Here is a 17741-nt window from a genome sequence, read left to right as displayed (position 1 = left end):
TGTTTAACTAGATATTTTTACTTCAAAAGAACTTTAACAAATTATTTTATATGTTAATTTCGACGAATTAAACAATTCATATTATTTTTCATATTGAATAGAAGAAAATTTAAGTTATTGTTCGAGTGTATTATTTAGTTACATTTATTTTACATTCAAATTCAACAAAATGATTTGGTAGAATTGTACTATCTTTTATAGCTTATCATAATTATTATTTCTTATCATCTGTTATATGATTATATTTCATATCACCTTGCTGTTTTACAATCGTATTTGCATTTAAGTTTTAACTGAAAATTGTTTTTAAATATTTTGTATTAAGAATAAAGTTGTTCAGATAATTATTGTTTGATTGTTTCCGTTACTGACTTATTCAGTATTTTCCAAGTACTAGTTATCATATAAACATTTTCGTTCTAATTATGGTGTGTAGTAGTGACTTTATTTACTACAACTATACGCATATTTAACTGACTACAATATTTTCAGATTGCAATACAGCAGACAATGAAAGCCATGGTGAGACATGAATTCGCGATTCTATCAGTTTGGAAAATATAAACATCCTACGATGACAACGGACTAGAAGATACTGATAATAATAATTGTTTTATTCAACGTACGTTTAGAGCTTATAATTGAATATAATTGATAGAAAATTAATAGTAATGTAACAAAATGTTAATGTCAAGAAATCCTGACAATAGGATTAAGTAAATGATTCTTATTTACTATAATTAACTTTCATACAATTCATTTAACTTGATACTTCATAAACACTAAAAAACATGATTTTATATGATTATTTTGACGAATATCAAAAATTCATGTTTTAAACTGCTTATAAAGCACTAAGTTATCGAGTCATTCTCCAATTATTATATATATTTAACTGATTAAATTTTTTTAGATGGCAATACAGCAGATGACTCAAGGAATGCTGAGACATTTATTCGTGTGCATACAACTTTGGAAAAGTATGAACATCCAATGTTGAAAATGAACTAAAAGATACTGATTATAAAGAATTAATGCAATGTACGTGTAATGGTTATTGGCTGTAGTTGATAGAAAATTAATAGCAATGTATCTAAAAGTTACTCAAATGCTTCCCAGTCCATAATATTAATTAAATTATTTTAATTTACCATTATCAACTAGCATACATTTCATTTAAGCAGATAATTCATAAACAAAATAAAACACAATTTTATACGATAATTTTGACTAATATTAAATATTTATGTTTCAAAACTGTTTACAAAATACACAATTCTCAAGTTAATCTCTTGAAACCTGGACCACTATATTAAGAAAATGATTCTAATTTTTTATTATTAACTTGCATGCATTTCATTTAAGCAGATACTTTATATACTCTATAATACATGATTTTATATGATAATTTTGAAGAATATTAAATATTTATGTTTTTAACTGCTTATAAAACCCACAATTCTCAAGTTAATATCTTGAAACCTGTACCACAATATTAAGAAAATGATTCTAATTTATTATTATTAACTTGCATACATTTCATTTAAGCAGATACTTCATAAACACTATAAAACATGATTTTATATGATAATTTTGATGAATATTAAATATTTATATTTAGAACTGCTTATAAAACACACAATTCTCAAGTTTATCTCTTGAAACCTGGACCACTATATTAAGAAAATGATTCTAATTTATTATTATTAACTTGCATACATTTCATTTAACCTTATACTTCATAAACACTATAAAACATGATTTTATATGATAATTTTGACGAATATTAATTATTCATGTTTTTAACTGCTTATAAAGCACTGAGTTCTCGAGTCATTCTCCAATCATTATATATATTTAACTGAATAAATTTTTTTAGATGGAAATACAGCAGGTCACTCAAGGGATGCTGAAACATTAATTTCTATTCATACAACTTTGTGAAAGTATGAACATCCAATTTTGAAAATGAACTAACAAATACTGTTTATAATGAATTTATGCAATTTACATTTAATGGTTATTGAATATAATTTATAAAATATTAATTGTAGTGATACAATAGAGATTTGTTAACAAAGTGAATAAATGATTATTAAACACCTGAGAACTTTTAATTTTCTTTCTTAAAATTTGTCTTAGGTATACAAATCATTTTATTTGTATTACATTTATATGATAATTTTGTTGAATATAACAAATTCATACATTTAACAGCTTAAAAAATATTATATTCTCAAGTACGTTTTTTGAAACCTTGACTGCTATACAATGAAAATTATTCCATTTTATCATTTATAACTATCATATGTTTTGTTTAACTAGATATTTTTACTTCAAAAGAACTTTAACAAATTATTTTATATGTTAATTTCGACGAATTAAACAATTCATATTATTTTTCATATTGAATAGAAGAAAATTTAAGTTATTGTTCGAGTGTATTATTTAGTTACATTTATTTTACATTCAAATTCAACAAAATGATTTGGTAGATTTGTATTATCTTTTATACCTTATCATAATTATTATTTCTTATCATCTGTTATATGATTATATTTCATATCACCTTGCTGTTTTACAATCGTATTTGCATTTAAGTTTTAACTGAAAATTGTTTTTAAATATTTTGTATTAAGAATAAAGTTGTTCAGATAATTATTGTTTGATTGTTTCCGTTACTGACTTATTCAGTATTTTCCAAGTACTAGTTATCATATAAACATTTTCGTTCTAATTATGGTGTGTAGTAGTAACTTTATTTACTACAATTATACGCATATTTAACTGACTACAATATTTTCAGATTGCAATACAGCAGACAATGAAAGCCATGGTGAGACATGAATTCGCGATTCTATCAGTTTGGAAAATATAAACATCCTACGATGACAAGGACTAGAAAATACTGATAATAATAATTGTTTTATTCAACGTACGTTTAGAGCTTATAATTGAATATAATTGATAGAAAATTAATAGTAATGTAACAAAATGTTAATGTCATGAAATCCTGACAATAGGATTAAGTAAATGATTCTTATTTACTATAATTAACTTTCATTCAATTCATTTAACTTGATACTTCATAAACACTAAAAAACATGATTTTATATGATTATTTTGACGAATATCAAAATTTCATGTTTTAAACTGCTTATGAAGCACTAAGTTATCGAGTCATTCTCCAATTATTATATATATTTAACTGATTAAATTTTTTTAGATGGCAATACAGCAGATGACTCAAGGAATGCTGAGACATTTATTCATATGCATACAACTTTGGAAAAGTATGAACATCCAATGTTGAAAATGAACTAAAAGATACTGATTATAAAGAATTAATGCAATGTACGTGTAACGGTTATTGGCTGTAGTTGATAGAAAATTAATAGCAATGTATCTAAAAGTTACTCAAATGCTTCCCTGTCCATAATATTAATTAAATTATTTTAATTTACCATTATCAACTAGCATACAATTCATTTAAGCAGATAATTCATAAACAAAATAAAACACGATTTTATACGATAATTTTGACTAATATTAAATATTTATGTTTTAAAACTGTTTACAAAATACACAATTCTCAAGTTAATCTCTTGAAACCTTGACCACTATATTAAGAAAATGATTCTAATTTTTTATTATTAACTTGCATACATTTCATTTAAGCAGATACTTCATAAACACTATATCGACATTAAATTATTTACTGACGTTTATAATATTAAATATTTATATTTAGAACTGCTTATAAAACACAATTCTCAAGTTTATCTCTTGAAACCTGGACTACTATATTATGAAAATGATTCTAATTTATTATTATTAACTTGCATACATTTCATTTAACCTTATACTTCATAAACACTATAAAACATGATTTTATATGATAATTTTGACGAATATTAATTATTTATGTATTGAATTGTTTATTAAACTCACAATTCTCAAGTTAATCTCTTGAAACCTGGACCACTGTATTAAGAAAATGATTCTAATTTATTATTATTAACTTGCATACATTTCATTTAACCTTATACTTCATAAACACTATAAAACATGATTTTATATGATTATTTTGACGAATATTAAATATTTATATTTAGAACTGCTTATAAAACAAACAATTTTAAAGTTTATATCTTGAAACCTGTACCACTATATTAAGAAAATGATTCTAATTTATTATTATTAACTTGCATACATTTCATATAACCTTATACTTCATAAACACTATAAATATGATTTTATATGTTAATTTTGACGAATATTAATTATTTATGTATTGAATTGTTTATTAAACTCACAATTCTCAAGTTAATCTCTTGAAACCTGAACCACTGTATTAAGAAAATGATTCTAATTTATTATTATTAACTTGCATACATTTCATTTAACCTTATACTTCATAAACACTATAAAACATGATTTTATATGATAATTTTGATGAATTTTAAATATTTATAATTAGAACTGCTTATAAAACACACAATTCTCAAGTTATTCTCTTGAAACCTAAACCACTATATTAAGAAAATGATTCTAATTTTTTATTATTAACTTGCATACATTTCATTTAAGCAGATACTTCATAAACACTATAAAACATGATTTTATATGATAATTTTGATGAATATTAAATATTTATATTTAGAACTGCTTATAAAACACACAATTCTCAAGTTTATCTCTTGAAACCTGGACCACTATATTAAGAAAATGATTCTTATTTATTATTATTAACTTGCATACATTTCATTTAACCTTATACTTCATAAACACTATAAAACATGATTTTATATGATAATTTTGATGAATATTAATTATTTATGTATTGAATTGTTTATTAAACTCACAATTCTCAAGTTAATCTCTTGAAACCTGAACCACTGTATTAAGAAAATGATTCTAATTTATTATTATTAACTTGCATACATTTCATTTAACCTTATACTTCATAAACACTATAAAACATGATTTTATATGATAATTTTGATGAATTTTAAATATTTATAATTAGAACTGCTTATAAAACACACAATTCTCAAGTTATTCTCTTGAAACCTAAACCACTATATTAAGAAAATGATTCTAATTTTTTATTATTAACTTGCATACATTTCATTTAAGCAGATACTTCATAAACACTATAAAACATGATTTTATATGATAATTTTGATGAATATTAAATATTTATATTTAGAACTGCTTATAAAACACACAATTCTCAAGTTTATCTCTTGAAACCTGGACCACTATATTAAGAAAATGATTCTAATTTATTATTATTAACTTGCATACATTTCATTTAACCTTATACTTCATAAACACTATAAAACATGATTTTATATGATAATTTTGACGAATAGTAATTATTCATGTTTTTAACTGCTTATAAAGCACTGAGTTCTCGAGTCATTCTCCAATCATTATATATATTTAACTGAATAAATTTTTTTAGATGGAAATACAGCAGGTCACTCAAGGGATGCTGAAACATTAATTTCTATTCATACAACTTTGAGAAAGTATGAACATCCAATTTTGAAAATGAACTAACAAATACTGTTTATAATGAATTTATGCAATTTACATTTAATGGTTATTGAATATAATTTATAGAATATTAATTGTAGTGATACAATAGAGATTTGTTAACAAAGTGAATAAATGATTATTAAACACCTGAGAACTTTTAATTTTCATTCTTAAAATTTGTCTTAGGTATACAAATCATTTTATTTGTATTACATTTATATGATAATTTTGTTGAATATAACAAATTCATACATTTAACAGCTTAAAAAATATTATATTCTCAAGTACGTTTTTTGAAACCTTGACTGCTATACAATGAAAATTATTCCATTTTATCATTTATAACTATCATATGTTTTGTTTAACTAGATATTTTTACTTCAAAAGAACTTTAACAAATTATTTTATATGTTAATTTCGACGAATTAAACAAATCATATTATTTTTCATATTGAATAGAAGAAAATTTAAGTTATTGTTCGAGTGTATTATTTAATTACATTTATTTTACATTCAAATTCAACAAAATGATTTGGTAGATTTGTACTATCTTTTATAGCTTATCATAATTATTATTTCTTATCATCTGTTATATGATTATATTTCATATCACCTTGCTGTTTTACAATCGTATTTGCATTTAAGTTTTAACTGAAAATTGTTTTTAAATATTTTGTATTAAGAATAAAGTTGTTCAGATAATTATTGTTTGATTGTTTCCGTTACTGACTTATTCAGTATTTTCCAAGTACTAGTTATCATATAAACATTTTCGTTCTAATTATGGTGTGTAGTAGTGACTTTATTTACTACAATTATACGCATATTTAACTGACTACAATATTTTCAGATTGCTATACAGCAGACAATGAAAGCCATGGTGAGACATGAATTCGCGATTCTATCAGTTTGGAAAATATAAACATCCTACGATGACAATGGACTAGAAGATACTGATAATAATAATTGTTTTATTCAACGTACGTTTAGAGCTTATAATTGAATATAATTGATAGAAAATTAATAGTAATGTAACAAAATGTTAATGTCATGAAATCCTGACAATAGGATTAAGTAAATGATTCTTATTTACTATAATTAACTTTCATTCAATTCATTTAACTTGATACTTCATAAACACTAAAAAACATGATTTTATATGATTATTTTGACGAATATCAAAAATTCATGTTTTAAACTGCTTATGAAGCACTAAGTTATCGAGTCATTCTCCAATTATTATATATATTTAACTGATTAAATTTTTTTAGATGGCAATACAGCAGATGACTCAAGGAATGCTGAGACATTTATTCATATGCATACAACTTTGGAAAAGTATGAACATCCAATGTTGAAAATGAACTAAAAGATACTGATTATAAAGAATTAATGCAATGTACGTGTAACGGTTATTGGCTGTAGTTGATAGAAAATTAATAGCAATGTATCTAAAAGTTACTCAAATGCTTCCCTGTCCATAATATTAATTAAATTATTTTAATTTACCATTATCAACTAGCATACATTTCATTTAAGCAGATAATTCATAAACAAAATAAAACACGATTTTATACGATAATTTTGACTAATATTAAATATTTATGTTTTAAAACTGTTTACAAAATACACAATTCTCAAGTTAATCTCTTGAAACCTGGACCACTATATTAAGAAAATGATTCTAATTTTTTATTATTAACTTGCATGCATTTCATTTAAGCAGATACTTCATAAACACTATAAAACATGATTTTGTATGATTATTTTGAAGAATATTAAATATTTATATTTAGAACTGCTTATAAAACACACAATTCTCAAGTTAATCTCTTGAAACCTGGACCACTATATTAAGAAAATGATTCTAATTTTTTATTATTAACTTGCATACATTTCATTTAAGCAGATACTTCATAAACACTATAAAACTTGATTTTATATGATTATTTTGACGAATATTAAATATTTATATTTAGAACTGCTTATAAAACACACAATTCTCAAGTTAATCTCTTGAAACCTGGACCACTGTATTAAGAAAATGATTCTAATTTATTATTATTAACTTGCATACATTTCATTTAACCTTATACTTCATAAACACTATAAAACATGATTTTATATGATTATTTTGACGAATATTAAATATTTATATTTAGAACTGCTTATAAAACAAACAATTTTAAAGTTTATCTCTTGAAACCTGTACCACTATATTAAGAAAATGATTCTAATTTATTATTATTAACTTGCATACATTTCAAATAACCTTATACTTCATAAACACTATAAAACATGATTTTATATGATTATTTTGACGAATATTAAATATTTATATTTAGAACTGCTTATAAAACAAACAATTTTCAAGTTTATCTCTTGAAACCTGTACCACTATATTAAGAAAATGATTCTAATTTATTATTATTAACTTGCATACATTTCATATAACCTTATACTTCATAAACACTATAAAACATGATTTTATATGTTAATTTGGACGAATATTAATTATTTATTTATTGAATTGTTTATTAAACTCACAATTCTCAAGTTAATCTCTTGAAACCTGGACCACTGTATTAAGAATATGATTCTAATTTATTATTATTAACTTGCATACATTTCATTTAACCTTATACTTCATAAACACTATAAAACATGATTTTATATGATTATTTTGACGAATATTAAATATTTATATTTAGAACTGCTTATAAAACAAACAATTTTCAAGTTTATCTATTGAAACCTGTACCACAATATTAAGAAAATTATTCTAATTTTTTATTATTAACTTGCATACATTTCATTTAAGCAGATACTTCATAAACACTATAAAACTTGATTTTATATGTTAATTTTGATGAATATTAATTATTTATGTATTGAATTGTTTATTAAACACACAATTTTCAAGTTTATCTCTTGAAACCTGTACCACTATATTAAGAAAATGATTCTAATTTATTATTATTAACTTGCATACATTTCATATAACCTTATACTTCATAAACACTATAAAACATGATTTTATATGATAATTTTGATGAATTTTAAATATTTATAATTAGAACTGCTTATAAAACACACAATTCTCAAGTTTATCTCTTGAAACCTGGACCACTATATTAAGAAAATGATTCTAATTTATTATTATTAACTTGCATACATTTCATTTAACCTTATACTTCATAAACACTAAAAAACATGATTTTATATAATTATTTTGACGAATATCAAAAATTCATGTTTTAAACTGCTTATGAAGCACTAAGTTATCGAGTCATTCTCCAATTATTATATATATTTAACTGATTAAATTTTTTTAGATGGCAATACAGCAGATAACTCAAGGAATGCTGAGACATTTATTCATATGCATACAACTTTGGAAAAGTATGAACATCCAATGTTGAAAATGAACTAAAAGATACTGATTATAAAGAATTAATGCAATGTACGTGTAACGGTTATTGGCTGTAGTTGATAGAAAATTAATAGCAATGTATCTAAAAGTTACTCAAATGCTTCCCTGTCCATAATATTAATTAAATTATTTTAATTTACCATTATCAACTAGCATACATTTCATTTAAGCAGATACTTCATAAACAAAATAAAACACGATTTTATACGATAATTTTGACTAATATTAAATATTTATGTTTTTAACTGCTTATAAAACCCACAATTCTCAAGTTAATATCTTGAAACCTGTACCACAATATTAAGAAAATGATTCTAATTTTTTATTATTAACTTGCATACATTTCATTTAAGCAGATACTTCATAAACACTATAAAACATGATTTTATATGATAATTTTGATGAATATTAAATATTTATATTTAGAACTGCTTATAAAACACACAATTCTCAAGTTTATCTCTTGAAACCTGGACCACTATATTAAGAAAATGATTCTAATTTATTATTATTAACTTGCATACATTTCATTTAACCTTATACTTCATAAACACTATAAAACATGATTTTATATGATAATTTTGACGAATATTAATTATTCATGTTTTTAACTGCTTATAAAGCACTGAGTTCTCGAGTCATTCTCCAATCATTATATATATTTAACTGAATAAATTTTTTTAGATGGAAATACAGCAGGTCACTCAAGGGATGCTGAAACATTAATTTCTATTCATACAACTTTGTGAAAGTATGAACATCCAATTTTGAAAATGAACTAACAAATACTGTTTATAATGAATTTATGCAATTTACATTTAATGGTTATTGAATATAATTTATAGAATATTAATTGTAGTGATACAATAGAGATTTGTTAACAAAGTGAATAAATGATTATTAAACACCTGAGAACTTTTAATTTTCATTCTTAAAATTTGTCTTAGGTATACAAATCATTTTATTTGTATTACATTTATATGATAATTTTGTTGAATATAATAAATTCATACATTTAACAGCTTAAAAAATATTATATTCTCAAGTACGTTTTTTGAAACCTTGACTGCTATACAATGAAAATTATTCCATTTTATCATTTATAACTATCATATGTTTTGTTTAACTAGATATTTTTACTTCAAAAGAACTTTAACAAATTATTTTATATGTTAATTTCGACGAATTAAACAATTCATATTATTTTTCATATTGAATAGAAGAAAATTTAAGTTATTGTTCGAGTGTATTATTTAATTACATTTATTTTACATTCAAATTCAACAAAATGATTTGGTAGATTTGTACTATCTTTTATAGCTTATCATAATTATTATTTCTTATCATCTGTTATATGATTATATTTCATATCACCTTGCTGTTTTACAATCGTATTTGCATTTAAGTTTTAACTGAAAATTGTTTTTAAATATTTTGTATTAAGAATAAAGTTGTTCAGATAATTATTGTTTGATTGTTTCCGTTACTGACTTATTCAGTATTTTCCAAGTACTAGTTATCATATAAACATTTTCGTTCTAATTATGGTGTGTAGTAGTGACTTTATTTACTACAATTATACGCATATTTAACTGACTACAATATTTTCAGATTGCTATACAGCAGACAATGAAAGCCATGGTGAGACATGAATTCACGATTCTATCAGTTTGGAAAATATAAACATCCTACGATGACAATGGACTAGAAGATACTGATAATAATAATTGTTTTATTCAACGTACGTTTAGAGCTTATAATTGAATATAATTGATAGAAAATTAATAGTAATGTAACAAAATGTTAATGTCATGAAATCCTGACAATAGGATTAAGTAAATGATTCTTATTTACTATAATTAACTTTCATTCAATTCATTTAACTTGATACTTCATAAACACTAAAAAACATGATTTTATATGATTATTTTGACGAATATCAAAAATTCATGTTTTAAACTGCTTATGAAGCACTAAGTTATCGAGTCATTCTCCAATTATTATATATATTTAACTGATTAAATTTTTTTAGATGGCAATACAGCAGATGACTCAAGGAATGCTGAGACATTTATTCATATGCATACAACTTTGGAAAAGTATGAACATCCAATGTTGAAAATGAACTAAAAGATACTGATTATAAAGAATTAATGCAATGTACGTGTAACGGTTATTGGCTGTAGTTGATAGAAAATTAATAGCAATGTATCTAAAAGTTACTCAAATGCTTCCCTGTCCATAATATTAATTAAATTATTTTAATTTACCATTATCAACTAGCATACATTTCATTTAAGCAGATAATTCATAAACAAAATAAAACACGATTTTATACGATAATTTTGACTAATATTAAATATTTATGTTTTAAAACTGTTTACAAAATACACAATTCTCAAGTTAATCTCTTGAAACCTGGACCACTATATTAAGAAAATGATTCTAATTTTTTATTATTAACTTGCATGCATTTCATTTAAGCAGATACTTCATAAACACTATAAAACATGATTTTATATGATTATTTTGAAGAATATTAAATATTTATGTTTTTAACTGCTTATAAAACCCACAATTCTCAAGTTAATATCTTGAAACCTGTACCACAATATTAAGAAAATGATTCTAATTTTTTATTATTAACTTGCATACATTTCATTTAAGCAGATACTTCATAAACACTATAAAACATGATTTTATATGATAATTTTGATGAATATTAAATATTTATATTTAGAACTGCTTATAAAACACACAATTCTCAAGTTTATCTCTTGAAACCTGGACCACTATATTAAGAAAATGATTCTAATTTATTATTATTAACTTGCATACATTTCATTTAACCTTATACTTCATAAACACTATAAAACATGATTTTATATGATAATTTTGACGAATATTAATTATTTATTTATTGAATTGTTTATTAAACTCACAATTCTCAAGTTAATCTCTTGAAACCTGGACCACTGTATTAAGAATATGATTCTAATTTATTATTATTAACTTGCATACATTTCATTTAACCTTATACTTCATAAACACTATAAAACATGATTTTATATGATTATTTTGACGAATATTAAATATTTATATTTAGAACTGCTTATAAAACAAACAATTTTCAAGTTTATCTATTGAAACCTGTACCACAATATTAAGAAAATTATTCTAATTTTTTTATTATTAACTTGCATACATTTCATTTAAGCAGATACTTCATAAACACTATAAAACTTGATTTTATATGTTAATTTTGATGAATATTAATTATTTATGTATTGAATTGTTTATTAAACACACAATTTTCAAGTTTATCTCTTGAAACCTGTACCACTATATTAAGAAAATGATTCTAATTTATTATTATTAACTTGCATACATTTCATATAACCTTATACTTCATAAACACTATAAAACATGATTTTATATGATAATTTTGATGAATATTAAATATTTATATTTAGAACTGCTTATAAAACACACAATTCTCAAGTTTATCTCTTGAAACCTGGACCACTATATTAAGAAAATGATTCTAATTTATTATTATTAACTTGCATACATTTCATTTAACCTTATACTTCATAAACACTAAAAAACATGATTTTATATAATTATTTTGACGAATATCAAAAATTCATGTTTTAAACTGCTTATGAAGCACTAAGTTATCGAGTCATTCTCCAATTATTATATATATTTAACTGATTAAATTTTTTTAGATGGCAATACAGCAGATGACTCAAGGAATGCTGAGACATTTATTCATATGCATACAACTTTGGAAAAGTATGAACATCCAATGTTGAAAATGAACTAAAAGATACTGATTATAAAGAATTAATGCAATGTACGTGTAACGGTTATTGGCTGTAGTTGATAGAAAATTAATAGCAATGTATCTAAAAGTTACTCAAATGCTTCCCTGTCCATAATATTAATTAAATTATTTTAATTTACCATTATCAACTAGCATACATTTCATTTAAGCAGATAATTCATAAACAAAATAAAAACACGATTTTATACGATAATTTTGACTAATATTAAATATTTATGTTTTAAAAACTGTTTACAAAATACACAATTCTCAAGTTAATCTCTTGAAACCTGGACCACTATATTAAGAAAATGATTCTAATTTTTTTATTATTAACTTGCATGCATTTCATTTAAGCAGATACTTCATAAACACTATAAAACATGATTTTATATGATTATTTTGAAGAATATTAAATATTTATGTTTTTAACTGCTTATAAAACCCACAATTCTCAAGTTAATATCTTGAAACCTGTACCACAATATTAAGAAAATGATTCTAATTTTTTATTATTAACTTGCATACATTTCATTTAAGCAGATACTTCATAAACACTATAAAACATGATTTTATATGATAATTTTGATGAATATTAAATATTTATATTTAGAACTGCTTATAAAACACACAATTCTCAAGTTTATCTCTTGAAACCTGGACCACTATATTAAGAAAATGATTCTAATTTATTATTATTAACTTGCATACATTTCATTTAACCTTATACTTCATAAACACTATAAAACATGATTTTATATGATAATTTTGACGAATATTAATTATTCATGTTTTTAACTGCTTATAAAGCACTGAGTTCTCGAGTCATTCTCCAATCATTATATATATTTAACTGAATAAATTTTTTTAGATGGAAATACAGCAGGTCACTCAAGGGATGCTGAAACATTAATTTCTATTCATACAACTTTGTGAAAGTATGAACATCCAATTTTGAAAATGAACTAACAAATACTGTTTATAATGAATTTATGCAATTTACATTTAATGGTTATTGAATATAATTTATAGAATATTAATTGTAGTGATACAATAGAGATTTGTTAACAAAGTGAATAAATGATTATTAAACACCTGAGAACTTTTAATTTTCATTCTTAAAATTTGTCTTAGGTATACAAATCAATTTTATTTGTATTACATTTATATGATAATTTTGTTGAATATAACAAATTCATACATTTAACAGCTTAAAAAATATTATATTCTCAAGTACGTTTTTTGAAACCTTGACTGCTATACAATGAAAATTATTCCATTTTATCATTTATAACTATCATTTGTTTTGTTTAACTAGATATTTTTACTTCAAAAGAACTTTACCAATTATTTTATATGTTAATTTCGACGAATTAAACAATTCATATTATTTTTCATATTGAATAGAAGAAAATTTAAGTTATTGTTCGAGTGTATTATTTAATTACATTTATTTTACATTCAAATTCAACAAAATGATTTGGTAGATTTGTACTATCTTTTATAGCTTATCATAATTATTATTTCTTATCATCTGTTATATGATTATATTTCATATCACCTTGCTGTTTTACAATCGTATTTGCATTTAAGTTTTAACTGAAAATTGTTTTTAAATATTTTGTATTAAGAATAAAGTTGTTCAGATAATTATTGTTTGATTGTTTCCGTTACTGACTTATTCAGTATTTTCCAAGTACTAGTTATCATATAAACATTTTCGTTCTAATTATGGTGTGTAGTAGTGACTTTATTTACTACAATTATACGCATATTTAACTGACTACAATATTTTCAGATTGCAATACAGCAGACAATGAAAAGCCATGGTGAGACATGAATTCGCGATTCTATCAGTTTGGAAAATATAAACATCCTACGATGACAATGGACTAGAAGATACTGATAATAATAATTGTTTTATTCAACGTACGTTTTAGAGCTTATAATTGAATATAATTGATAGAAAATTAATAGTAATGTAACAAAATGTTAATGTCATGAAATCCTGACAATAGGATTAAGTAAATGATTCTTATTTACTATAATTAACTTTCATACAATTCATTTAACTTGATACTTCATAAACACTAAAAAACATGATTTTATATGATTATTTTGACGAATATCAAAAATTCATGTTTTAAACTGCTTATAAAGCACTAAGTTATCGAGTCATTCTCCAATTATTATATATATTTAACTGATTAAATTTTTTTAGATGGCAATACAGCAGATGACTCAAGGAATGCTGAGACATTTATTCGTGTGCATACAACTTTGGAAAAGTATGAACATCCAATGTTGAAAATGAACTAAAAGATACTGATTATAAAGAATTAATGCAATGTACGTGTAATGGTTATTGGCTGTAGTTGATAGAAAATTAATAGCAATGTATCTAAAAGTTACTCAAAATGCTTCCCAGTCCATAATATTAATTAAATTATTTTAATTTACCATTATCAACTAGCATACACTTCATTTAAGCAGATAATTCATAAACAAAATAAAACACGATTTTATACGATAATTTTGACTAATATTAAATATTTATGTTTCAAAACTGTTTACAAAATACACAATTCTCAAGTTAATCTCTTGAAACCTGGACCACTATATTAAGAAAATGATTCTAATTTTTTATTATTAACTTGCATGCATTTCATTTAAGCAGATACTTTATATACTCTATATTACATGATTTTATATGATAATTTTGACGAATATTAAATATTTATGTTTTTAACTGCTTATAAAACCCACAATTCTCAAGTTAATATCTTGAAACCTGTACCACAATATTAAGAAAATGATTCTAATTTTTTATTATTAACTTGCATACATTTCATTTAAGCAAATACTTCATAAACACTATTAAACATGATTTTATATGATAATTTTGACGAATATTAAATATTTATGTTTTTAACTGCTTATAAAACCCACAATTCTCAAGTTAATATCTTGAAACCTGTACCACAATATTAAGAAAATGATTCTAATTTTTTATTATTAACTTGCATACATTTCATTTAAGCAGATACTTCATAAACACTATAAAACTTGATTTTATATGATTATTTTGACGAATATTAAATATTTATATTTAGAACTGCTTATAAAACACACAATTCTCAAGTTTATCTCTTGAAACCTGGACCACTATATTAAGAAAATGATTCTAATTTATTATTATTAACTTGCATACATTTCATTTAAACCTTATACTTCATAAACACTATAAAACATGATTTTATATGATAATTATGACGAATATTAATTATTCATGTTTTTAACTGCTTATAAAGCACTGAGTTCTCGAGTCATTCTCCAATTATTATATATATTTAACTGAATAAATTTTTTTAGATGGAAATACAGCAGGTCACTCAAGGGATGCTGAAACATTAATTTCTATTCATACAACTTTGTGAAAGTATGAACATCCAATTTTGAAAATGAATAACAAATACTGTTTATAATGAATTTATGCAATTTACATTTAATGGTTATTGAATATAATTTATAGAATATTAATTGTAGTGATACAATAGAGATTTGTTAACAAAGTGAATAAATGATTATTAAACACCTTAGAACTTTTAATTTTCATTCTTAAAATTTGTCTTAGGTATACAAATCATTTTATTTTTATTACATTTATATGATAATTTTGTTGAATATAACAAATTCATACATTTAACAGCTTAAAAAATATTATATTCTCAAGTACGTTTTTTGAAACCTTGACTGCTATACAATGAAAATTATTCCATTTTATCATTTATAACTATCATATGTTTTGTTTAACTAGATATTTTTACTTCAAAAGAACTTTAACAAATTATTTTATATGTTAAATTCGACGAATTAAACAATTCATATTATTTTTCATATTGAATAGAAGAAAATTTAAGTTATTGTTCGAGTGTATTATTTAGTTACATTTATTTTACATTCAAATTCAACAAAATGATTTGGTAGATTTGTACTATCTTTTATAGCTTATCGTAATTATTATTTCTTATCATCTGTTATATGATTATATTTCATATCACTTTGCTGTTTTACAATCGTATTTGCATTTAAGTTTTAACTGAAAATTGTTTTTAAATATTTTGTATTAAGAATAAAGTTGTTCAGATAATTATTGTTTGATTGTTTCCGTTACTGACTTATTCAGTATTTTCCAAGTACTAGTTATCATATAAACATTTTCGTTCTAATTATGGTGTGTAGTAGTGACTTTATTTACTACAATTATACGCATATTTAACTGACTACAATATTTTCAGATTGCAATACAGCAGACAATGAAAGCCATGGTGAGACATGAATTCGCGATTCTATCAGTTTGGAAAATATAAACATCCTACGATGACAATGGACTAGAAGATACTGATAATAATAATTGTTTTATTCAACGTACGTTTAGAGCTTATAATTGAATATAATTGATAGAAAATTAATAGTAATGTAACAAAATGTTAATGTCATGAAATCCTGACAATAGGATTAAGTAAATGATTCTTATTTACTATAATTAACTTTCATTCAATTCATTTAACTTGATACTTCATAAACACTAAAAAACATGATTTTATATGATTATTTTGACGAATATCAAAAATTCATGTTTTAAACTGCTTATAAAGCACTAAGTTATCGAGTCATTCTCCAATTATTATATATATTTAACTGATTAAATTTTTTTAGATGGCAATACAGCAGATGACTCAAGGAATGCTGAGACATTTATTCGTGTGCATACAACTTTGGAAAAGTATGAACATCCAATGTTGAAAATGAACTAAAAGATACTGATTATAAAGAATTAATGCAATGTACGTGTAATGGTTATTGGCTGTAGTTGATAGAAAATTAATAGCAATGTATCTAAAAGTTACTCAAATGCTTCCCAGTCCATAA

Source organism: Rhopalosiphum padi, unplaced genomic scaffold, assembly GCF_020882245.1.
Source record: "Rhopalosiphum padi isolate XX-2018 unplaced genomic scaffold, ASM2088224v1 scaffold1, whole genome shotgun sequence".
NCBI lineage: Eukaryota > Metazoa > Arthropoda > Insecta > Hemiptera > Aphididae > Rhopalosiphum > Rhopalosiphum padi.
The sequence above is the reverse complement of the archived record's forward strand: the minus strand, read 5'-3'. Positions refer to the sequence as shown.